The sequence below is a fragment of the Macrotis lagotis genome, chromosome 2 (genome assembly GCF_037893015.1).
Source record: "Macrotis lagotis isolate mMagLag1 chromosome 2, bilby.v1.9.chrom.fasta, whole genome shotgun sequence".
Taxonomy (NCBI): domain Eukaryota; kingdom Metazoa; phylum Chordata; class Mammalia; order Peramelemorphia; family Peramelidae; genus Macrotis; species Macrotis lagotis.
In genome coordinates, this window is record NC_133659.1 from 46,883,977 (window position 1) to 46,911,022 (window position 27,046).

At 34.3% G+C, this 27,046-nt stretch overlaps 1 long non-coding RNA gene across 3 annotated transcripts in view; it reads right to left on the minus strand.

Moving 5' to 3' along the window:
* The window catches only part of LOC141512688 (uncharacterized), a 70,537-nt gene that overhangs the window by 22,933 nt on the left and 20,558 nt on the right, over positions 1–27,046 (minus strand). For 2 of the 3 annotated variants that reach the window (XR_012475575.1, XR_012475573.1), the window contains exon 3: positions 23,883–24,041. This is a non-coding gene — a long non-coding RNA (uncharacterized LOC141512688). The remainder of the gene's footprint in view (positions 1–23,882; positions 24,042–27,046) is intronic. The other variant, XR_012475574.1, reaches the window with a different exon arrangement.

A 27,046-nucleotide genomic window follows, 5' to 3' on the forward strand; every position in this document is an offset into this window, starting at 1 on the left:
TAAAAAAGGCCATCTAAATTGCTATTTGAAAATCTCAGTAACTTACATCCTTAATTGATTTGGAGACTTCATCTTACATCAAGATACCCCAAGCATCTTTGCCAAGAAGTGGTTTTAATTACTGCGACTATTATCGGACATTGCAGAAGCCATTTCTCCAGGCCTGCAGAGTCTGCAAGTTCCTGCTGCGCTGGTCACTGCATTGCAATGGAGATTCCTAGCAGGGACTGTAACCGACTCAGCAAGACCGGAGTGACCGGTAGAAAAGAAATCACACATGCTGAGTCTCCCCCAATTCCAATGACCTTGCTCCATCATTGCACCCCAATAATGCCCTCCTAGAGATTCATAGGACCAGAGAATTCTAGATATGGAAGATAGTTTAGGAGTATTGAAGCATAGACATATGTTACAATATACTTGACAGATAGCCATCTAACCACTGCTAGATCTCCAATAAAAGGTAATATTACTAGCTGAGAACCTAACTCATTCACCTTTTGGAGTACTCTAATCGTTAGGAAGTTTTTCATTATTCTAAGCCTAAATAAGTCTGTGTACTATACTCCAATTTCTTTTCTCTGGAGCCAAGCAGAATGAATTTAATATTGCTTTCATATGAGCCCACTTAGATTAGTGAAGATCTTCATCATGACTGCCTTAAGTCTTCTGTATGAAGACTTGGGAAAGATGGAGCTCATTTCTTCTCAAAGGAAAGTCATTCTACTTTTTTTATCATTCTAAATGCAGATAGTCTTTCTTATCCCATTCTAAAATCAGTCTCACTGAACCTTCCATGCATTGGCACTACATTTTTTTTTTTATGTACAGCTCAGTGGCCCAGTGGACAGAAGTGCTAATCCAGCCTCAGACACTTGATACTTACTAGCTGTGTGACCTTGAGCTAGTCACTTCTCCCTGATTGCCTCACATCCAGGCTCATCTCCAGTTGTCTTGATCTATATCTGGCCACTGGACTCATATAGCTCCAGAGGAAAAAAGTGATGCTGGTGACTTAGCACTGCCTTTCCTCACTCAAATACAATTCACGCGCTTATCATGGCATCACCTCCCTGATGTCATGGTCTTCTTCAAGAAGGAAAGATAAACTTCATCATCACTATTTTTTTAATGGGCTAAAGAATAAAAGGTTAATAGCTGTTTTCATAAATGACAATTCTTCAAATGTTCAATAATGGCAGATAAACAGATCCAGGCTCTTTAAACAATCATTATATTCCATGACTTCAAGTATTATCATCATCCAAAACATCTTCCTCTACATATGTTGTAGTTTATGAGATTACTATATCAAATATGTCAGCCATGGATGTGACTGAGATCCCAAGAAAGAACGTTCTTCTTCTCAGCTGTGGCTATTGTAAGCTCCTTGGAAGATAACATAAATGAGATGAAGTCTAGTATGATGCTTTGTCCCTTTGCCAAGACTAAAGAATGTAGACTATGTACATGTGATAAATTTATATCTATTCACAATGGAAATTGTAGCTATCACATCTGCTAACCAATATCCATTGGTTAATCATTATTTTGCTTTCCTAGAAGAGATATATTAGCAACTCAGGGGAGAATTACAGATTGTTCACAGTAATTCAACTGATGTGTCTTATGCTCTTCTGTGATTATAAGATTTTTACCCTGCATATATATAAGTATGCCTAAACCTATTATTTGAATCATATTTATCTCCAAAAGGGAGAAGTAGGAATAACAGATAGAAATTATAAGGAGATAAAGTTAGGTATAAAATCCGAATAAAATTCCTAAGAACTGGAGGTATGTAAAGCTAGACTGAACCTCCCCAAAAGTAGTGATTTTCCCTTTTCCTGGAGATCTTTGAGAAGAGACTGATGACTATGTGTCTAATATGCTAGGGTGGTGATTTCTTTTTATATTTGGGTTAGAAAAGATGGTGTTTCATGTCCCTTCCTACTTATAAATGCTATGATTCTGAGGAAGGGCTGATTTAAGGATCTGGTTCTTCATTATAAGACAGGCAGAGTCATGGAAAAAAATATAACCAAGGAGTTTTAGGAAATAAAAGATTTTCAAATAAATTAAATAATTTGTGTTAAATTAATAAAATATACTATTTGATTATCTATCTGTGGTCCTAACTTGATGATCAAAGCATATTTAAGTTCTAAGTTCATTTTGTGTTACAAGAAAGAGAAGTCTACCAATACTATCTCATTGGTTATATACTATCTCCATGGAAATACAAAAGTCAGTTCTCTTCTCCCATCTTCCAGTTACTATGAAACAAAGGTGGAGACAGAATTAGAGACATAGTCTCTTTGGTTCCTAATCTGTGATTCTAAGATCTTACCAGTTAGTAAACTGGTGTATATCTGGGTGTTAGTGTACTATTGACAGTAAAACCTTGGGACTAAGTACTTTTCTCTTCAGATTATTTAAGCAAATGATCATTTTTATTTGGTTATTTCCATCATATTAAAAATAAAATTGGTTCCTTTAGAGACAAGTCATTGTATCCTAAGTGAAAGAATATTTCACAATATGATCATGCTGCAATGACACCGATTCATCTGTGGATAATAGAGAAATCTTTTTAAACCACATTGTCTTTGGTGAATTTACTTGCTTATATCTTAGTCATTTTTGATTAAAATGGGTCCACAATAACTCCTCAAATTTATGAAGTGGAGGTGACCTCATGCTCTCTAAGTCTCATAGAGTGAAGTGAATCTCTGTTCTCATACCCTATACCAGTGGCGTATGAGCCTTATTATTTCTTATCACTTGGAAATGTTTCAATTGAAATTTCAGAAAGGGGTATTCTTTCTGTGGTCTGCTTACCTGCTTATTTGCTTAGGTATGTTCAGAGATATTCCTTCCTATATTATTCTCATGGTGAGGAACTATGGGGCCCCAGTAACTCCCAAAGAATATCTACTAAACTTTAGGTACCTTTTACTTCAGTAGAAATGTTCATGATGACAAAATTCTGGATTCTTGAAGTATTGAAGGATAAGTATAATCAAATTCTAGCATTAATTATTTATATAAGGACATAATTTTAGGAGAAAATTATTTCATGGTTATTTAGATTCAGAATAAAACTTTCAAAATCCATAAAAATCACATTGGGTTGACTGGTTCTCTGAGTTTGCAAGTAGTTAACAGTCCTTCTTTTCATATGTTCAGAATAGAGGAATCAGGGACACTTATGTAAGCAGGGTAAAAATCTTAGAAGCACAGATGAGTGGTAAGAGCAATGGTACATTAAATGCATAATAAATAAGAATTTTAATTCAACTCATCATGAAAACAATAAGAGATGAGAAATGAGAGGACCGAGGCCTTGGATGCCCAGAATTATAGACTTAACTCGGATCAACACTGTCTGTCAGACTTAATGAATGTTGTTTATAAACATATTTTTTGCATATTTTAGAGTGAGATGTGTGAACAATCTATTCTATTGTTCTGCTGTTCCAGTTGTTCACGTAATATATAAGGATATTCCTCTCTGTCATACACAAGAGAACTGTGTAACGAGGGAAATGGTAGAATACACACCTTCCACAAGCCTCAGTAGAATCCCATACCTAAGAAGAAAGGATTAAGTGTGAGAGATAGAATAATTATACTTGATTCCATATGATAAAAATTCACAATGCATCTTCTCTATTTTATGAACTCCTAAACATAACAGTAGGGAAATTTAATAGTTAAAACTCATCCTCTCTGCTTCTTTTCCACCCAAGTCCATTATTTCCAGCAATGAAAAGATAAGGAAAAAGAATGGAGGCTTTGAGCAAGGAAAAATACATTATATATCTATATCTATATCTATATCTATATCTATATCTATCTATCTATCTATCTATCTATCTATCTATCTATCTATCTATCTATCTATATATGTCCCCCAAAGCCTCAGGCAGAGTGGAACAACTCCTGATGGAAATAGGAATAGAAAACCAACTGAGACCTGTCTTTTCTTAGAATTTACAAATAAAAGAGAATTGACCAATGGATCCCAATATTTCTCAGTGGGTGAATATAAGATGAATGAATAAATTAAAAGGAAACAAAAGAAAAAAAACAAAAAAACTGCAAAAAATACACAATGAAAGCAGAAAAATCACTGTTCTGACTTTTCTGGGGGTAGTGAATGTGGTTTTGAAAAACTTTATGCCAAAATTATAGCTTCTTAGAATCTGAACGCTAAGAGAGTTCTCAGTCATCAGATCCAAATCCTACCTGACTGAAGAATCCTCTAGAAATCTGAAAAATCTATGTTTCTGGAAATAGAATACCTCACCTGAATCAGGACTCCCTTTGTCTTCCAAGCAATCTTCTATTATTTCAATAACAAATTCAGGTTCTTTTTTTTGCATTGGGATCAATTTTGACCTTCCTGGAATTTCTAACCTTTCATCATCTAAGCAAAACAGGTCTCTTCTCCTTTTTACATGATAAACTCCATATATTTACAAATATCCACCCCATTCTCTTAAAATATTCAAGTTCTTTCTAATGATCCTTGCATCACATCATCTCCCAACCTTTCACCAAGCTGATTGTTCTCTAAATGATCTCCAATTTTTTCACATATTATATTATAATAAGAATTTAACAATCATATGTGGATGGAACAGAGCAAAGCTCAGTGAGAGTAGTTCATTCTACATTTGCGACCTTTCTTAATAGAGTCTAATGTATTTGAACTGCTACTTGGAACTTTTGACTCACCTTGAATTTGAGTTTCCCACAAAAAATCTCCAATTATTTTTCAAGATGAATTCTTATCTTTTTTTTTTTAACTGGACTGTGCCCTTTGATGCTTGTACCCTGATTGATAAGCTTTTGCCTTATCTTTACTGGTCAGGAAACTATCACTTACTAGTGAGCTGCCAATTCACTCCCTGAACTACTTGAATATTTTTTCCCTTCATCCCTTGGTTCTGCTGGTGTCTGTATCCTTGCCCACCCCCCAATTACCAGATTGTCTTTCCCCATTGAAAATTATTTATTGTTTGATTGTATTTGAAAAATATCTTTTGTTTGAATGTATTTGAATCCCCAAGGCATTGCCTATTGTCTGACATATAGGAAACCCTTAATAAAATGCTTTGCTATTCATTCCTTTACTGTCTAGTTATGGCTCCTCTGACTTGTGCTTTTGTAGTATTTTAAATTAAACCTTTGCTTATTTAAATTTATCCTTATTGACTTTCATTATATTAGATTTGGCTCAGTACTTTAAAATGTCAGAATCTTTTGGATTCTGGCACATTAAAAACCCTTTAGCTATCCCTTCCAGGTTTGTGTCATCTGAAAATTCAAAAAATATTTCATAGATGACTTGATCTAAGTCAGTGATAAAAATTTAAAGTATCATTGTGCTAAAGACAAATCCTAGGGGGAATAAACTAGAGACTTCCTCCAATTTCAGAATGACCCAATAGTCACTACTCTTTTTATCAGGTCATTCAAATAGTTCTAAATCCATCTAACTTGACTATAATCTAACACATATTTTTCTTCTATCTTGTCCACAAGAGAAGCATAAGAGACTGTCACTACAGTAAGAGCATTGATGGGATCTTCGAAACCAGAAGGACTTAGAAAATAGTCTCAGAAAAGTCTTGCTCCCTCAACAAAGCTTTCCGAGAAGCAGCCTTTTTGGCCAATGCAAAGGAACAATACAAAATGACCCTAAATTTCTTGGAGATCCCATCTGTTTTCCCAAGAATTTTGATGGAATAAGAGGTACATGGTTAAAGTATATGAACAGGTACCTTTAAAATGAAGATATCCAAATTATCAACAACCATATGAAAATGTTCTAAATCACTGAATAAGAGAAATGCAAATTCAAACACCTCTGTAGTTCTATCTCATACCCATCAGACTGGCAAAGATGATAAAGGAGGAAAATGAGAAATATTGGGGGGGGAACAGAAGGGAAAGAAGGCATTTTTGCTGATCTATACTATAAATTAGTCTATCCATTCATGAAAGTCTTTGGAATAATTTCCAAAAAGTTACTTAATTGTGCATATCTTTTGACCTAGCTACACCTATGCCATAAAGAAATCAAAGAAAAAGGAATAGGACCCATATTATGAAAATATATGTATATTGTAACTCTTTTTGTGGAGCTCCCAAATGGAACCTAAGGAGTAGATACCCTGATTGGGAAGTGGTTTAAAAAATTGAGGTATATGAATGTAAAGGAGTGCAATCATAAGACATGCTGAAATGAATAATTTAAGTCAAAATTTGGAAAACATCTATGAACTGGTGCAGAGCACAGTAAATAGAATGAAGATACAAATTATGCAATGATAATGTAAAGAAAAGCAGCTTTGAAAGCCTTTAGAAGCATGATCGATGTAATAATAAATCATGGGTCAAAAACTTAAGGAAAAAGAGATCTCTGTCAGAGATCAGTGATTAATTTTAAATTCAAAGAACTACCTTTTTCAAACACGACCTTTGTTTTTCAGGAATCCACGCAAAAATACCTTCATACAAAGACATATATATATATGTATATATATATATATATATTTATATATGCAGATATGCACCCAAATAATTTCATGAGACGATTTATCATTTGTCCTTGGTGTATAGCACTCATAAGCATTAGAAGCAAACATATTACAATTAAGATAATTGCTGCTTATGTAACAACATCTGTTGCAGAAGATGAAAAAGAAGAAAATTAGTAGAGAAGCATAGAAAAAGGAGACAAAGAACCAGGCACTTTCCAGTTGCTTCAATATGTAATTCTAGGCCTCACTGTCATCACTTAGCAGGGGAAGATGGTAAAGACTATATTGACAAATAACATTCAAATTCAAGAAGCAAAAGAGGATAAAAAACTTTTTTTAATCCAAGTTTCGTGCCTTATGTATAGCAGAAATACTCTTAAAATTAAAATGGTTTGTAAGTACTGATTATGACTTTCCCCAGGTATATAAGGATCGTATGTGGCTTTCTGAGGTTGTAATCAATTAGACTTAGATTGTCATTGCTTTTCAAACTCTTCCTAGTCAACCAATCAATAAACATTTATTAGTTACCTATTGGGTAGACAAAAGACATTTCTTGCTCTCAAGAACCTCATAGTTTAATGAAGAGACAACATAAGAACTATGTATAAATAAGCTATATATAAGATAAATTGTAAATAATTGAAGGAAGCAAGTACTGAAATTAGAGGGATCCTGTAGAATATGGAATACTTTTCTGGGATTTGAAGGAACCAGAATGTATGATCTTAGCTAATTCACTTTACTTCTAAGTCTCAGTTTGTTCATTTTGTAAAATGTGAAAGCTAATGACTCTAATATCTGTCTACAATCATTAAGACCAATAACTCAAAGGAACTTTCAAGGTTAACAAGTTCTATCACCTAAAAAGGTTGTTGTGAGAAAAGTATTTTGTACTAAAATGGTTTTATATATACATTAGCTATTATGATCACATCATTTCATTAGACAGCAAAGAACTGATTCCTGGCATGGCAATCATTTAAGAATTGACTATCTGCATACACTCACATCATCAATTAATTAGAGCACAAGTAAAAATCAATAAGGAATTAAGAAAATGGAGAAAAATGGGAGTACACTGGATGGAATGAATATGTCTCTAACCTAAATAGCCTTTGACTCTGAAAAAATTTAAATTAAGTAAGAAGAATGGCATTGGCTCAATTCTAAACCTTTCTTTCCATATTCAAGACACCACCAGCCTCATATCTTCTATATTTTATTCTTTTTTCTTATCTCAAACCAATAATGGAGGTTTTAACCTAGGTTCTCTCCTTGTTATGCTAATTTCTTCTCTCATCATACTTTTTTTTTATAAATTTCATGGGGCCCTTACGACTTCAACTATTAGTTCTTCACTGAAAAATATTTAATTGTACATGTCAGCCTTGATCTCTGTCCTTTCTTTATGCTCCTTTCTACCATTTCTACCCACTATCTTCTATATAAATTGTTGAAATTCACCTCATTCCTCAATATTCAAGTCATAGTCTTCATCGAGGATATGAATTCAACTCCTTTCCTTTTTCTAACAACGTGATCTTGGGGAAGTTATTTAAAATCTCTGACTTTGTTTCCTCATGTGGAAAATGGAGGGATTGAACAAAATGGACTTCAAGGTCCTTCAAGTATTAAATCTCTGTTCTATTTTCTCTTCAGTTAGAAATTATCTTTCCTTCCCTAGAGTACTCTTAGAATATAATTTGTCTTTGTCTCCCTGTCTCTCTCTCTTTCTCTGTCTCTTTGTCTCTCTCTGTGTGTCTGTCTTTCTCTTTCTCTCTCTGTCTCAGTTTTCTCTCTTTCCTTTTCTCTCTCTCTCTCTCTCTCTCTTTGTAACTCTGTCTCTCTCTGTCTGTCTTTCTGTCTCTCTCTGTCGCTCTGTCTCTGTCTCTCTCTCCCCCACCCCCTTCCCTTCTATTGTTTCTCTTGAAATTTCTTCTCAAGCAACAAATGCTTTGTAATTTATGATTGAACTCTGTTCCATTTTAGGACCCTTAAAGGATTTGTGGTTCCCTGATAATGCCACAAAGGGCAGAAGTCATGTTTAAGATAGTTATAAGGATCGAGTGAAGGTTTTATTTTTATCTTTTTTTTTTGTATTTTTATTTTTAAAGCCTGAGAAGACATGAATATCTGAGGGAAATGGAGAAGGAGTCGGTAGACAAGAGATTGAAAATAAGTAAATAATAGAGAATGGGCATTATATGGGCAGAAATCCATCAGAGGAGATTGAACAGAATAGAATCACTTGAGTAGGTAGCAGGGCTAGCCTGGTAAGGCACAAGGTTACCTTATGATGTGAAACGGGTGGAGGAGGAAAGAATAGCAGAAAGCATTTGACTGATGTGTGATAAGGAAAAGGGAAGAAGAGGGAATTCATGATGAATACTGATAATTTTGAAAATTATGAGGAAAAGTTCTCAGTTAAGAGAGTAAGGGGAGAGAGAAACAAGAACAAATTAAGGAGGGAGGAAAATGTTTGGAAGAGTCACTATGGAGAATGGGATACTTAATTGAAATAGAAGTACTGTTATCTAGGAGATACTTTGTCCTTCATTCTGAAGGAAGACCACAACATCAGCGTGGTGATGCCATGACAAGCATATGAGTTGCATTTGAGTGAGGAGGTGCTGTGCTAAGTTACCAGCCTCATGTTCTCCTCCAGAGTCATCTGGATCCAGGGATGGGATAGGATCAAGATGACTGAGATGGCCCTGGATTAAAGACAATCAGGGTTAAGTGACTTGTACAAGGTCATGTAGCTATAAGAAGCACATGTTTATAGTGGGATTCAAACTCCCATCCTCCCAAATCCAAGGCCACTTCTCTTTCCATTGCACCACCTAAACTACTCCACCTAAGGCATTAATGGCCCAAGAGTAGTAAAAGTTCTACTTCTCTGGAATATTGTGAGGATCGATTATAATGACAGGTAAAATATTTTGTAAAACTTGAAGAGCTGCATAAATATTTTCTATATATAACAATTCAAATGCCTGGGGGTTGTTTGGTTCAAAGAAAACATATATTCATTTCAGGAATCCAATAATGAAATCATAAAATGATAGAATAAGGTATATTTTTAAACCTAGAATATTATTTTGTAACTTTCGAATTGACTAACTAGGAACTGCTTAACAGTTACCTGTGTCTTAGTCTTCTAAGAGATTATAAAGAGACTATGTAGAGGGGGTCATATGTTAAACTTTTTTTTTTAATTTCCCCTTGCATTATACTCAATGCTCCACACACAACACATGCCTATTGAATGTTTACTAGATGAATGTGCAAGTCTGTCTTTTTAATTCTTTTCATTATTTTATAGTCATCCCTCCTCAAAATCAATCTACTATAGGACAGGGATTTATAAAATTAGTTTAATTCTTTTATACTCCAGTGATGTACATCAGTGGTTTAGCTGTCCCATCCAAAAGAACATAATGATCAATAGTTCAAAGATGCAGGAATGAGATTCCTAAAGCTTACTCAAAACTGTAAGATCACTTTTAAATCTAAGTCTATAATTCAATGCTCCTACCAGCACTATGCCACAATGGTCTCTCTATTCCTTTATATCTTCAGAAACAATTTGTGTTTCTTAAATTCTTATAAAGCCTTTTTATGTGACTAGGTGAAAGAGAGTTAGGACTCACTAGTGTGATTCCAAATTTGAAAATACAATTTAGGAAATGACCTGCAAGTACATATACACACAAACATTCCACACTTATTTACATACATATTCACACACGAAACAAAAAAAAAGAGTATTTAAAAACTTGTCCAATAGAAAGAAATCAAGAAAACCAAATTGTTTTGAATATCCATTGTCTATTGACCACAGTATTCAAGGAAATGAAATGTTGATATTTCCAGGGGTAACATCACTGGTAAAAATGTATCTCAGGTCTCATCTGAGATTCTTTGCTTTTAAATTAGTTTAAGAATACCAATGGCTGCTCAACATTTTTCCATTTTATCTTATTGCTCTATTTTCAAGTTTCTGTCCTGGTCTTAATTTTAGATTAATTTAAATTTCACTTGGGATTTACTTATTGACATTTAGGAGGTGAATCGATATAATTAGTAGTGTTACACTTATTACTGTTCTTTGATTTCAGCTGTTAGTGATTTGAAAATCTTAATTTCTCAGTGAATTATATAGATTGTTTTTGTTGCCTGCGTTGATATATTTTTGGTATAATTAGAATGTACTAATTTACTTTATCTTTATCTTTAATTGAGTTAATGATGTCTGCTAAAAATGCAATACCACACTATTAGCTGATTTGTGAGAATGCCAAGACAAAACTATTATTGGGCAAAATTAAAAGTATAACTACAGTTTATAAGGTCTCTTTACCTCCAAAGAGAGATAGGGGGATATAGCACAAGAAATATGGTTTCACATCTATGACGACCTGGGTTTAAGTAGGTTCTTTTGACACAGATTGGATAAACAACTCTAAGACTAACTTACCATGAAGGTGCCAATCTGATAGAGAAAAGAAGTTCCCTATCTAGGAGTTTCTAAAACTAATGAAAAAACCAAGTTCAATCTCTATTATTTTCCATCTAAAACTGACTTTTAAATGTTTTCAGTGAACATTACAAAAAGATTAGGCATTCTAGTATGGACCTCAATTTGCAATAACACCAAGAATTATAATACAAAGATCTAAATAGTGGAATTTGGCATATGATTAAAAGTTAAATGTGACGATTTCCACACATTAGAAAAGTGGTTTATAGAGCAGACATGGTCAGACATGGTTCAATATGCTGATTCATTTTGTCTAAATTTACTTCTTTGTTTCAAATGAAGGTTCTGTCTTAGAAGTAATGCCTCTCCCTGCCCCGCAAGAAAAAAAAAAATCAAAACATGTTAAAGTATTATGGGGAGAGTGAACTAAAAAAAGGCTTTATAAGAATTTAAGAAACACAAATTGTTTCTGAAGATATAAAGGAATAGAGAGGCCATTGTGGCATAGTGCTGGTAGGAGCATTGAATTATAGACTTAGATTTAAAAGTGATCTGACAGACCTTTGAATCCAATTATTCCACTTTACAAATGAGGAACCTGAAGTTTCCAGAAATTAAGGTGCTTGCTATAGGTCACAAAATCAGTAAGATAAGAGGGAACATTTGAAATCAGATCTTCCTGAGACTGTCCTCTACACTATGCTCAGAAAGTCCTAAATTACCATCCTTTCTCTATCACATCCTGGATATGTAATCATGGGTAAGCAACTTTTTCTCTTAATGCACTCAAGTTTTCTATCTGCTCTGATTAAAGGAATGTTCGTCCCACAGAATTGGGAATTGATCTAACATCCTGGAGAGCAATTTGAAACTACGCCCAAGGGCAATAAATGTGTGTACAACCTTTGATCCAATGATATTGCTATTAGGTCTTTATCCCAAAGAGATCACAAAAAAGCGGAAAAGATATCAATGTATAAAACTATTCTGGGGGGGTGTTTATTTTGGGGGGATTGGCAAAGTACTGGAAATTGAAGGAATGCTCAATTTGAAAATGTCTGAAGAAATCAAGATAATTGAATATCATGGAAAAGATGAGCAGGTAGATTTCAGAAAAATCTGGACAGAGTTAAATCAACTGATGCTGAGTGAGGAGAGAAGAACCAGGAGTTCACTGAATACCTTAATAGCAAAATTATGAAATGATCCACAAGGACAGACTTAGCTCTTTTCAGCAAACAGGGATCAAAGACAATTCCAAGAGACAGAAGATGCTATCCACTTCCAGAAAAAGAACTATGGAACCTAAATGCAGATCAAAGCATCCTATTTTCACCTTTTTTTAAATTTGTGCTTCTGTCTTTTTTTCCTCCTTGTGGTTTTTTCCCTTTTTTCTCAGGTTCTTTTTTTCACAGTGCAAGTAATATGAACTGATTCATTTTGTCTATATGTAACACAATTGTACATGAATAACCTATGTCAGACTACTTGCTCTCCTAGGTGCAGGGAGAAAAGGATAGAAAGGAGAAAATGTTACAAAAATGAATGTTGAAAATTATTTTTAAATATAATTGGAAATATAAATAATTAAAACATTAAAAGTACAAAAAAGCTCCTTGGATTTATGAAATCACCTCCAGACAAAAACAAACAACAAGAAAACAGTAAGTCAAATCATTAAAGTGTGTTTTGAAAAAATCTGTTGAAAATCAAAATGCTAAAATATATTTATTTTACTATATGATGATGATGATGATGATGATGATAATAATAATATTCTTTACCTATAAGAATATCTAGAGACCTGGGGAATTCATAGTTTACTAGTCTCTGAATGTCCCGTAGCAATCAGCCCATGCCTCCTTTCCATAGGCAAGGAAAGAATGATCAATTTTTATAGAAGTGATGGATGAAACATACTAAAGGAAGTGAAAGCTTTGAAACTTCCAACCTAAATTTCTGTACTCTTTAGTAATGATCTCACAATTTGTATTATGTTCCAGAGGACTCCACAAAGAGATTCAGATTTTGCATTCTTTAATCTGATTCAAAAAACCATTTATGAACAAGCTAGGGATTTGGTTAGATGATGATGTCACAAAAACACAAGGTTAAAGACAGATCCTGTTCTGAAGGAGTTTAAATATAATTGGCAGGGTGAAGATGAGAGCATACAAAAATAATATGATATAACCATTCAGTCAACAAACATTTATCAAATGTAAATTGTGTACCAGATACTATATTAAAAAGTGAGGATACTAAGGAAAAAAAAGAAATAATTCCTGACCTCAAGGAAGTCATGTTCAAACTAACAATTACTAAAGTTATGCTCTTAAATACCAGTCTGACTGTATTAACTTCCCTCCTCCTACCAAACTCCAGTATTACTCTACCATTGTCTGCTTATATAACTCTTCCTAATCTGACCCTTTTCTACCTTTCCATTTTTCCCCTTTTCTGGACTCTTCATAAACCACAATCCTCTACAAGCCAGTGACAGTAACCTTCTGGCTGTAACTCCCATGTGACATACCATTTCCTGACTTTCCCATATGCTATTCCTGGAATATGCTTTTCTTCTCTTCTTCCTTTTGGCTTCTTTTCAAGTCACAGTCCAAATTCCAATCTTCAGGATCTTAATGTTGGTATGACTAGCATTAGGAGGTTAGTGTCTTCTCTGTAAAATTACTTCCCATTTACACTATTCATAATGTTCATGTCTACTGTTGACAGAAGAGGATAGATGCAGATATCTATCCTTCCTCCCTTCAAGTTACATAGTCCCATCTCCATGCTCCATGTGAAGGACAACTTTCACCATGCATTTTTAATGATTTGGAGCACTCTCTTATGTGACTGTGAATACTTTGCAATTCTTCTATTGAGAACTGTTTGTTTATTGAACCTTGGTTTTATGTATGTATGTATGTATTTATTTATTTATTTGTTTGTTTGTTTGTTTTAGGTTTTTGCAAGGCAAACAGGGTTAAGTGGCTTGCCCAAGGTCACACAGCTAGGTAATTATTAAGTGTCTGAGACCAGATTTGAACCCAGGTACTCCTGACTCCAGGGCCGGTGCTTTATCCACTATGCTGCCTAGCTGCCCCTGAACCTTGGTTTTAAATGCATTTATTAATTGCTTAAATATCTTGGATGCCAAATTGTTATGAGAAAAAAATGAATTCAGAGAATGTTTCCCCCTTAAATTGTTTTATTTTTTTTCTGTGAAGAAACTTTTCAGTTTCATGTAAAGGTGCTTACTTTATCTTTTGTAATTGCATCTATCTAATTTGGTAAATAATAGATCTCCTGTGATGATATGTTTCTGTTTATGATCTGTTTCTCTTCTTATTTTTATACTGTGTATATTAAGGTCATGTATGCATTTAGAATGTATTTTGAACTAAATGTTTTCATTTATTTTGGATACACTCCTTTCTAAGATCACTTCTTGCTCTGAACTATGATTCTGTGAAATGGGTCTTTCCAAATCAACAAGGTTTATCTCCTTGGCACAGTATGTATAGCTATAACAGTTTCAAGAAGTGGATTAAAGGGTACAAGACACTCCTAAAAATAAAATTTTCACTTTTCTCCTGGAACAGAAAGCAAATGGACACTATTTTCTTTCAGATAGCCAACTACTGACTTTGCAGAGATGGGAAAATGCTCTGTGATGTTTAGAACTCAGATGACCCCCCCTAATTTCTAACTAAATCACCTGTCAAAAGACCTGACCCATCAAAGTACAAGCTAGGGACGTGTACCCTTCCACACCAGTGACTCATACCAATCAATATGAATCCAATCTTCACAGGATTCAGGCAGAGCCTATTACAAGGCATCCAAGACTGAATTTCAGTCAAAGAATTAGACATCCAGAAGACTGAAGTGTCTGAGTATGATGCACAAACAAAATCAAATAAAAGTATGGCATCTGAGTGGAAAGGGGGCATTTCTGGTTATAAACAATAAACCCAAGAATCATGTAAATGCTAGGCTTGCATGTGGAAAACTTGTCCACATCCACATATAGATCAATAATTTAAAAAATTGAAACCAAATTCACACCCCCAGGGATATCATCTGCCCTTTCAGCTTCAGCAGAAATAGATTTAATGCAATACAAACAAATAAAATACATTTTAGAGATGAGATTTGAACCTGCAATGGATTGAGCAGCAGTGAGACAAATCCATATAGAAGTCTGACTCTCAAATTCACTGCAAAAAGAGATAGGTTCTATAATGCATGGTCTCCACCACTCCCTTATTATTTTAGCACCCATGATTGAAGGTAGTCTCAATTATTATAGGACTTCAAGCAGATTTTTTTAAAAAAAGAAAAGCCAGAGATTTAAAAAGTAACAGAAAAGTTGGAGAGTAACTTCAAAGAATGGTGCTCTTTTGAGGAATGAGTATTTCTGAGGCGTTTTCAATATTCTTTCTCATAAATCTCTAGGGTCTCCATGGGAATTTATATCATGTCAAAAAAGAGAAACAAAATGGAATAGCATAATTTTTTTCCACCTCATAACTTTCATGAGTAAAACATCCATCTTGCTTGCTGAAGGAAGGAGGGAAACAGGACATTATCTTCCTAGGAGTCCTACCTATCAAATAACCTTTTCATGGTGTACCTTCTCCCAAAGAAGACTTCATATGGATATTAAAACATGCAATATTTTTTTGGTATAAAAATCTTTTGACATCTACTGGTAGGATGTATCGTTTTTTTCATTAAATAGAATGAAAGTAATTTGAGGTCAGGTACAGGTTCATTTTAGAATTCGTCTCCAGAACTTAGAACAGAATCTGATTCATAGGGAAGAGTCAATGAATACCTCTTGAGTGACTGGTTGGGTGAGAGGAATTATACTGTGGAGTTCCAACTTTGCCCTCTGAAAGTTAAATTGGAGAGGGAAAAAAAGAGATTGATGAATATCAGATTTTCCCTTGTTGGCTGGGAGTTCAAATTCCCCTTCCAAATGAAAAAAAATATTTCTTTGTGTTTTTTTGGGGGGGTAATTTTAAATAATTTTAATTGTTTTATTTTGCTTTCAACAAAACTTCCTTTTAAAAATTGTCTTTCAGCAGAAGTAAGAGAGAATGTACATAAAAACAACAACATGGTGAGTTGATCAACTTTGATGGATGCAGCTTCTCTCAGTAGTTCAGAGAGCTTAGACAACCTAGGAGGATGGCTATGAATGATCCTATCTCCAACCAGAGGAAGAATTTTTCTTATGCATCTCTTTCCTATGTCATAGTTTTTTTTTTCTTTTCCCTTACTTCTAATTTCTCATACTAAAAATGACTAATTTGTAAACATCTTAAACACAAATGTGTATGTACAATATTAGCCTAACTGCTGAGGGGAGGGGAGTGGGAAGGGAGAGTGGAAGGAAATTATGTAAATTAAAAATACGCATAGGCATATGGATGAAAATAAAAAAAAAACCCTTCATAACATTTAATTGAAAAAAATAAAATAAACTATCAATTGAAAAATTTAAAAATTTAAAAATAAAGTAAAAATAATCCTTTCTTCTTCCCCCTCCTAGCAACCATATCTTATAATTAAGAATAAAAATAAGAGGGAAAAACAGTTAACAAAACTAACTGATAAAACAACAAAGTTGATATTATGCACAGTTTTTCTATGCTAATAAAATATCCTGGTGCCTTGTAAATTAGGTGTGGTCAAAAGTCACATACCACCCGAGTGCTGAGGTACCTCATTGATATGGGAGAAGAAACCGTATTCAAAGGCCAAGGGATTTGTACAGCATCCAAACTATCACCAGAAGTCCTGTTTCCTATCAAATCAGATCATGGCACAAAATGGTTCTGGAAAAACAAGTGAGAAGAATGTCCTTGCACATCACTCTCCTCACTGCGATAAACATAATGTGCAAGTCCTATCATCATTAATTTGATTGGCATGATCTTCTTCAAAAATCAAAGGAAAAAATTATTAACTATTTTCATTATTATTATTTTATTATCACCCAAATCATCAAAGAAGATATAAGGAAGATATGTTTTGATATCTTTACTTTGGGGTCAGACTTAATTATTATAATTGTACAATATTCAATTTTAATTGCTGTTATTATTGCAGTTGTTCACATCCATTTTTGTAGACATTGCATGGATTGTTTTTGTGGTTCTACTTCATTCATTTTGCATCAATTTTTATAAATCTTCTGAAGTTTTCATTTGTTTATGATAGTCATCATTTATTGCAGTGCAGTCATTCTCAAGTCAATGGGCACTGCTTTGTTTCTAGTTTTTTGTACCCCAAAGGGTGCCATTTAAAATATTTTGGTGTATATAAGCTTTCATTTCTTGGCATTTACTTTAAGGAGTAATTGAAGTATCAACTCTCATTGAGATCTCTAGGCTAAAATGTCTGTGCATTTTTCATACTACAGTTTTTTTTTAAAACACTTACCATCATGATCTCTTGCTGTTGAGGATCAAGAGAACCAGAACATTTGAATTTGTATCAATACATATCTGTAAACTCTTATGAATAGGTTTCCATAAAACACTACTTAAATGGGCAAAATATGCCATATACCAATTGGTTTGAGTCATTGAAATACATTACACTGAGTTGGCTCCATGGTAATTATCCCAATTAGATTGGAGAACCATTTTTCAGGGTGCCAATTAAGTGGATTCTATAGTAACTAGGACTTAAAAAAAAAGAAATCTGAATTAGCCAGAGGACCCAACACCTCCTACATTTATGGGTAGTTGATCATATAGCATAGCAATAATTTAGCAGGTGTTTTTAAAATTCATTTAATGGGAAATAGGGAGGTGTGAGTACACCTTATCTGGAAATTCATAGTTGTTTTACATCATACACACTCTAATTAAGATTTTAAAAGTAAAAGTTTTGCTTTGGAAGTGACTCTTAAAGGGTGTTTAGAAACATTTTCTATGAAAGAGTTGCATACTCGCGATGCCTGAGTTTAAGGGTTAATCTATCTGATGATCCTTGGGTTGTTCCCAATATAATTATAATTGATTGGGATATGAGGTTTGTGGTGCCAAAATTATTCTGAGGATGCAGACAATAAATTAAAGTTTGGAGTTAATTGCTATTCTTCAATTACGGCTGAAAGAAACATTCTTCAGTTATAATAATGAAATTAGTTCTCAAAAAGGGTCTTTGTAACCATTCTCATAATCTGTGAGGGTTGAATAAATATCTTTCCAGAACTGTTTTCCAACATCCAATAAAAGAATAGAGCTTCAACTTATGTAATGGCTCTCAATTACTTCATAGAGAGCATAGGCATCAAATTTTCCAAGCTACTTTGTGGAACATCAATTATTATTGCTATGGGTGATCAGAAGTTTTGTGAAGTGAATTTTTTCTCATCTAACTAACTCCCTAATTTACTGTATGACTCCTATAGAATTTTAAACATTAGAATTATAATATTATGGAAATATTTTGTATATAAACAAAATATGCATTTAATGTATTTTATAAACACATTAGATATATAGAGACATAAATATATACTCATTTGCATATATATATATATATTTGTATCCATTAATACCTTCACCAAAATATTCATATTATCTACCCTAAAAGAATATGAGTTCTGGGGAAAGCTAGGTGGCGTAGTGGATAAAGCACCGGCCCTGGAGTCAGGAGTACCTGGGTTCAAATCCTGTCTCAGACACTTAATAATTACCTAGCTATATGGCCTTGGGCAAGCCACTTAACCCCATTTGCCTTGCAAAAAAAAAGAAGATGAGTTCTTTTCGAGTCATGTTGGTTTTAATTTTTTCTTTATGTCCTCGTTCTTAGAACAGAGGTTTTGGGTAAATATACTGGGTTTGTAGTCAAGTAGAACTGATTTCAACTCTGGTCTCAGAGACATGATAGTTTTATGACCCTGAACAAATCACAACCATGGACAGCTTTGGTTTCAATAATTGTATAATGCGGACAGTAACAATACCTATCTCAAAGTATTGATGTGAGGATCAAATGAGATATTATTTGTAAAGGGCTTAGCAAAATCCCTGACACCTAGATGGTGACTAATAAATGCTCATTACCTTTCCCCCTTGTCAAGTACATGCTAGAAATTTGATAAATGCTTGGTGATTCATCAATTGATATCTAAGGGTTAAAAGATTTGGGATTAAATTACAAATTATTGGGATTATGTCTAAAGATTTTAGTAAAATTTTTTAGTAAAAATAATTGTAAAAATGACAATTTCCTGTTATATGACTTTGTGAAGAGGAGCAGTAATAGGATTTAAGAAGGTGGGAAAGGTTAACTTCCTAAGTTATTGGGATGCTTAAAACATTGGTTTTTGGACTCTCTACCTTTAAGTTTATAAATTCTGCACACAAGGAATCTGTGTAATAATATTTAAGAGAATTACCTACTGTCCATATTCTTCAAGGAGATTATTATTAGGTCTTTATTCAGGTTATGAAAAGAAATGGTGGTATAGAGAGCTGTCCTTTGAAGCAAATCAATATAAGATCAATTTTCACACATTCTAGTTGTATGACCTTGGGTAAGCCACTTAACTTCTCAATACCCCGCCAGGCAAATAAGACTATAATTTGCTCAATGGTTGAATAGTTGCATTGATAGAGACAGTTTTTTCACTGGCAGGTTCTTGACACTGATGAAATCACATATTGAGACAAAAATGAAGAAATGGTATAGGAAGCAGTTTGAGATTATAGAGTCTACCACTTAGAATCAGGAAGATGGAACATTTAAATCATTAAACCACATGTCTAACAATGTGTGAGGCAAGTCATTTAATCTCTTGGATTCTAAGGCAGTTCCCTAGAACTTTACTAAAAGTTTTGATAGGAGTTGGTCCAGGAATACTTCCACATGGTAAGTTACCCACACTGAAGGCTCCATAGATCTTCTGGGTATTTGTGCATGAAGAGAACATAAGCAGGATAAAGGGAGGAGCACCACACCTTGATGACATCTAAGGACACAACTGTGCAGGATTGCTCAAAGAGAAGACAGGATTAAACAATGAGTGGAAGATGGCTTAGAAAGTATATTTTACCCTAGGAATTCAAAGAACTCAACATGAATCACATATTAATTGAAAATTTAATTTCAGAAAATGATAGTAGCATAAAATCATTTAGAAAATCAAAGTTATCACTTTGGGTCTGTCATCTATAAACTTGTAAAGATCAATACATTCAGTTCTCAATTATTCCCAAATACAAAGCAACCTCTTTTTCAAGGTCTTATTGAAGGGGAACACTTAATATGCTCAAATCCCTAGGTTTATTTTTTTTCTTTTTCTCTTACCAAGGATGCAGACTACTATGTAATCATAGGATATTCTTTAACATCCTAGTCATTTTCTGTAATCACATTTTACCAATCCTTCAAATTTAAATGCCACCTTCTCCATGAAGTCTTAAGGTTTTCCTAATCACCCTTCAGTCAGAAATTACCTTTTTAGTCCCTAAACACTTATGAAATTTTATTCTTCCTTAGGCACTCACAACATCCTATTTTACATTGCTGTTATTTTCTTAGTTCTGCACTTGTTTCCTTGTCTTTCATTGACTCCTCAATGTTGTTATTCCCATCATTTCTGTTCTTAGTCCTGTTCTTTGATGAATTCACTCACTGTGCTTTATTCATTTCTGTTTTCTTTTTTTAGGTTTTTGCAAGGCAAATGGGGTTAAGTGACTTGCCCATGGCTACACATCTAGGTAATTATTAAGTGTCTGAGGTTGGATTTGAACTCAGGTACTCCTGACTCCAGGGCTGGTGCTTTATCCACTGCTCCACCTAGCTGCCCCGTTTTATTCATTTCTTGAACTTCCTCATTGAAATGATTCCCAGATCTCTTTTTTGCCTATTCCTGACTCTCTACCAAGATCTAGACTGCTGCCTGGATCACACTATATTACTTTCAAGAGTGATGTGGATATTTTTTAAATGCAAATTTTGAAATGCATTCAGTGGTATAGTGAGCTCATCAGACTATTTTATGAAGTGTTCGGTTTTGGGTTTTATATGTGAGGAAGGAAACTGAATAAAATCAGGGTAGCCTAGACTTAGAATCAGAAGAAATGAGTTTAAATTTTGCCTCAGTCATGTAAGATCAATGTGAAATAAAAACTGAAATAAACCCTGATATCTAAAGAATTTTGGTTTTGTGTGTGTTTGATTGATTAATTACCAAAAGAAAGTACTGAAAAATCATTTTAAACCATTATTTATTTTCACATACCATTCCACTGAGAGATAATGTGTACAATTGATAGATTACTGATCTTGTGTGCTCATGATGATGTGGATCTAAGATATCCGAATATATGATGTGGGGAAATCACCTGATCTTTCAGGATTCCTACTTCCTAGGACTATACATTATCAACAATTTTATCAGTGAAAGGAATTTCTAACTTCGACATTTTGAACCTAATTTTGGACCTGAACTCTGAGTTTCAGAGTTTACTATCATCTATACCTGTTGGTTTCTACATCTTTCTCTGTAGGCAGATTATTAGAATGGTGAAATGCCCCCATTACAGAATAACTCCACCCACAGCAGGACCACTAACCCATTTGCAACAAAGCTTATTTGCATGTGCAAATCTCAACAACTGTTCAAGTATCTGCTCTCTGGAAATGAGGCAGCTGCTCCTTAAAATCAATAGTTGCAAACTCCGGTTGTGTTTGGAAAGTAAGTGCTGTCTTGTGTAGCATTTGGGGTGCTTTACAGGATATTAATGAAGTCTTTCAGCCTCCAACTGCTGTTTCCTTGTTATTTGGCATCTTCTCATCCTCAGCTGTCTCTAGAGTGACTTCATCTATTTTTTTTCTTTTCTTACTCTGCCTCTGTCAGAGACCTTTGGCTTTGAGGGGTTCAGGTTTTCTTGTCACGAATTAATTTCTGCTCTTAAAAAATTCACACCTGTGCACTCAGAGACATGGATGAAATATATGATAAACTCTGACATTCGAATACGGCATTACATATTGAGCATCTCAGAGACTTTCTAGTCCTGGGGTTCTTGACCTTTTTGGTATGTCATAGACCTTTTTAGGAGATTGGTGAAACCTTTGGAATCCCATCTTAGAATAATGTTTTTAAATGAATAAAATAAGACACATAAAACTGTCAAGGAGATCAAAGACAGTAAAATGACATAATTAGTAAAATATATTTGCAAAATATTCACAGATCCCAGGTTAAGAACCTTTGATCCAATCCTAAGCTACCATTTTATGGATGGAGACACTTAGGTTCAAGAAACTTGAATAACTTGTCCAAGGTTGGGCAGGGAATAAAAAAAGAAGCAAAAAATTATTTTCAAGACCACTAGGCCTCAATGCTCTTTTTCTCTTGGCTATACTTCTCCCTTGCATTAAGGTTAAATTCAGAAAACTATCAGCTAATTGGGTTAAATTTAAGGTTAAATTCAGAAAACTATCAGTTGACTGGGTCTTTTTTGAACCACCATTAAGACTGGCTCCCATTCAAAGGTAAAACAACCAGTTGGGAAGTGGGTCTTTGAGCTGTGTTTTTCCTTTTGGTGCTAAGTGAGATACATGAAATAGATACCAGTGTCCCATCTTGAACAATTGTTGCAAAAACTGCCCTTGTAATCTTTCCAAAGGGTCTGATTTTGTACCACATTTGGTCTTGTTGCAATGTTTTGGGGATACATTAATGCAATGGAAAAAAAAGTCAGGAAAAATATTGATTCTAATAACTTAAGATCTTTCCAAAAGCCATCCTACCAATCTACCAATCTATAAATCAATTGACTTCTAGTCATGGTGATTTAATTTATAGACATTTTTATATAATAGGATTGTTCTGATACTTAGAAAAAAGAAATATATCCATATCATTTCAATCAATTTCTAGGTATGGGGTTGCATCATTAATTTTCAAAGTTAGTCTTATTTTAATGAAAGATAGAAAAGGAAAGGAAGATTCTTCTTGTTGAGTTCAAATCTAGTCTCAGACATTCACTAGTTCTGTTTTCCTGTGCAAGTCACCTAACCCTGCTTGCATCATCTATAAAATGAACTGAAGGAACTGGCAAGTCTTTCCAGTATTTTTGCTATGAAAACCCCAAATGGGATCATGAATTGTTGTGCAGAACCGAACAAGAACAATGGTAGCTATTTCCTCCAGTTCTCACATGAAACATACATATTTACATTATTGATTAGAGAAATGCCAATTAAAACAACTCTAAGGTACCACCCCATACTTAACAGTTTGGCTAAAAGACCAAAAAAGGAAAATGATCAATGTTGGAGGGAATGTGGGGAAATTGGAACACTAATACACTGTTGGTGGAGTTAAAAATTGATATAAGCATTCAGGAGAACAATTCGGAACTATCCCAAAACTGTGCATACCCTTTAATTCAACAATACCATTGCTAGATCTGTCTCCCAGATTGGTCAAAAAAAGGAGAAAAGACTCACATGAACAAAAATATTTATAGCAGTTCTTTTTGTAGTGGCTAAGAATTTGAAATTGAGGAGATGTCCATCAATTGGAGAATGGTTGAACAAATTGTAGTATATGAATGTGATGGTGCAGTATTGTTCTATAAGAAATCATGAGTGGGGGGCGTCTAGGTGACCCAATGGATAGAGCACTGGCCCTGGAGTCAGGAGTACCTGAGTTCAAATCTGGACTCAGAAACTTAATAATTACCTAGCTGTGTGGCCTTGGGCAAGCCACTTAACCCCATTTGTCTTGCAAAAACCTAAAAAAAAGAAGAAATCATGAGTAACAGACTTCAGAAAATCTTGGAAAGACTTACCTGAAGTGATGCTGAGTTTTGTGAGCAGAACCAGGAGAACATTGTACACATGAACAGCAACACTGTGTGATGATCAACTATGATGAACTCAGTTCCTCTCAGTAGTTCAGTGATTAAGGACAATTCTAAAACATTTGCAATGGAAAATGCCATTCATATCTAGAGGAAAAAAAACTGTGGAGGTAGATCAAAGCATACATTTTCACTTTTTAAAATGTTTTATGTTTTTTTTCTTTCTCATGTCTTTTTTGTCCTTTAATTCTGATTCTTTTTTTCTATAATATAACTAATATGGAAATATGTTATACATGATTGTACATATATTACCTATTTGAGATTACTTGCTGACTTGGGGAAAGGGAGGAATGAAAGGAGTGAGGTAGAAAAATGTGGAACTAAAAAATCTTACAAAAAGATGAACATTGAAAACTATCTGCATATAGTTAGATAAAGTAAAATAAACCAATATTAAAAAAAAGAGATTTGCCAGTCAGGTTCTGGTTACAAAGAACATTAGTTCCCTAATTCATCTACTTCTCTTTGTTTCTTACATTTCCCCCTTTCTCTTTTTTCCTCATTTTAAAAGCTCTTTTTTTTGTCCACTCCTAGAGTCCTAAAATATGACTTGCCAGGTTAAGGAACTTTTATTTCATTACAGAGGAAATGGCCAGTTAACAAGAATTTATTAAGCACTAATTAGATACCAAGCACTATAATAAGCTATGGGAATACAAAGAAAGGGAAAAAAATGATCCCTGCCTCCAAGGAGTTCCTATTTGAATGTAGAAAATAATATGCAAATAACTATGAACATACAAGTTATATAACAAGGAAGCGAGAGGTAATTTTTGAGAAAAGTCTCTCTGTGTGTATGTGTGTGTGTGTGTGTGTGTGTGTGTGTGTGTGTGTGTGTGTGTAAGAGATTTGGAAAGACTTTCCCCTCATCTAGGGGACAGAATTTGATTTGAATATTAAAGAAATCTAGAAAATCTCAATGATGGAAATAAAGAAAGAACGTCTAGGATAGGGAGGGGCAGTCTGGGACTGGCACAGTCTGAAGATGGAATGATGTATATGTGATGAACAGCAGTCAGAAAACTACCTGAGATGAATTTTGGGATATAAGGAGGAAAGTCAAATCTATAAAGACTAACAAGTCCAGAAGGGGCCAGGCTGTGAAGAACTTTAAAAGCCAATCAGAACATTTCATATTTTCCAGAGGTCATAAGGAGGCACTGAAGTTTATTGACCAGGAGAATGGCATGGTCAGACTTTACTTAAGGAAATCCACTTAGGCAGCTAAATGGAACTGCATTGAATAGAGAAGAAAGTGGCAACAAAGGACTAAATCCTACCCAGGCTGGTGCCTATCAGAGTGGACAGGAGGGGCCAAGGGGAAACCTGTTGTGGAAGCAGAATATGCAGAACTGAGTAAATGAATGGGAAGAGTGAGTGATGAATAGGCAATATTAATTCTTGCTTGCTCCTCTAATTTTTTTATGCCTTTACATGTTTAGTCATGAATCCCCTTGTATTCTATAGACAGTTTTAGATGTTGGTTTATACCTACTTTCTGAAAAAAAAGCTTTCAAGTTTTCCTAAAAGTTCTTTTTTTTGCCATAGTAAATCCTTATTTCAGTAAACAAAGTCTTTAAGTTTATTAAAGATTATAGTATTTGATTGGGTATATTGTAATCCTACTCTATTTCGCTAATCAACCAGAACCAATTCATTTTGATGAGTACTGCTTTGCAGTAGTTTCTGACATCTGGTATTATTAGACCTGGGGTGGCTAGGTGGCCCAGTGTATATAAAATGCTGGGCTTGGAGTTAAAAGATTGCTATTTATGAGATTAAATGTGTCCTCAGACAAAACTCTGTGCATATCACTTTACCTTGTTTGCCTCACCTCTGCCATTTGTAAAGTGAACTGGGGGAGAAAATGGCAAACCATTCCATTCTTTGTCAAAAACAATCCCCAAAGAGATCCTGAAGAGTTGGGTACAACTGCACAATAATTTAAAAACTCTTAGAGTTGAATATTCTCTTATTATTGCCAATATAAAGAACCAAGTCAGTAAAGTTTTTGGTAGTAGTTTCGATTGGGGGTGAGAAGGAAACAGATACTTTCCTTTCCCTCCCACCTCTCCTTTATGCCACAGGAGAAATTCATCTTCAGTGACTTAGTTACAAATGCCCCTCTACTAGGCTCATCTGATACTGAAACCTAGATTTTGAACCGGCATCATGTCTTTCATCCAGGCCTCATGGGGCATGACTGATTCTCGTCAACCAATCCCCAAAGGCTTCCTAGATAGTGTCATTTCATTTCATTTAATGGCTTTTAGTTTTTCATTCCTTCTAAATTAATTGTGTTCTTTTTCACGTCTAGTTTAGGCCTTTGATTGATTCAATAGAGGTGACTAGATATTGTTCAAACTCATTTTACATCTTTTATGGATTGATTCTATAATTCAATCAAAGAGGCATGCTTACATGATCAAGATATCTGGGAGTAAGAACATCTTGTTACTTATAGCAATGGGATGGGGTAATTGACTGGTTCATTGATTCATTGATTCATTCACTGAAGAATTCCGGGGTGGGCATCTATTTCCAATTGGACTTAGAATTAATTGGATGTGTATATATATATATTCTGAATGTTAAAAGAAAGACTTGGTGAAATGCACAGTCTTAGGAAAGAAAAAAAAAAGATTCATTGTTCTCTGGAGGCCAGTATTTACAAACTGGACTGGGTTTAAGAGTGGATTAAGTTCTCTGGTTAAAAGCTTATTTATAAAAATTTTCTAATGCCTAAAATCAAAGATTTAATTTTGCGGTTCATCGAGAAAAAAATTGAAATTCATTTTCTTCTATGACAGTAGCAACAGTAGTGGGACGATAACTATAGTGGTGGGGGGAAGAAGTCCTTCAGCTATTTAACTTGTCGGCAATGCTTATATTGTAACAGACTGTTCAGAAGCAACTGTTTGAAAGTGGTCAAATTCCCTTTAAAATTGAATAAGCCATCAACAGCTATTTGATGCAATGAAATGCTAACTTAAAAGAGATCCATTTTCAGAATGTTAGCTCCTTGGAAATAGGAAAGTTTTCATTTATTTGTCCTTGTATTCTCTCTGCCATCCCATCTCCATCACCCT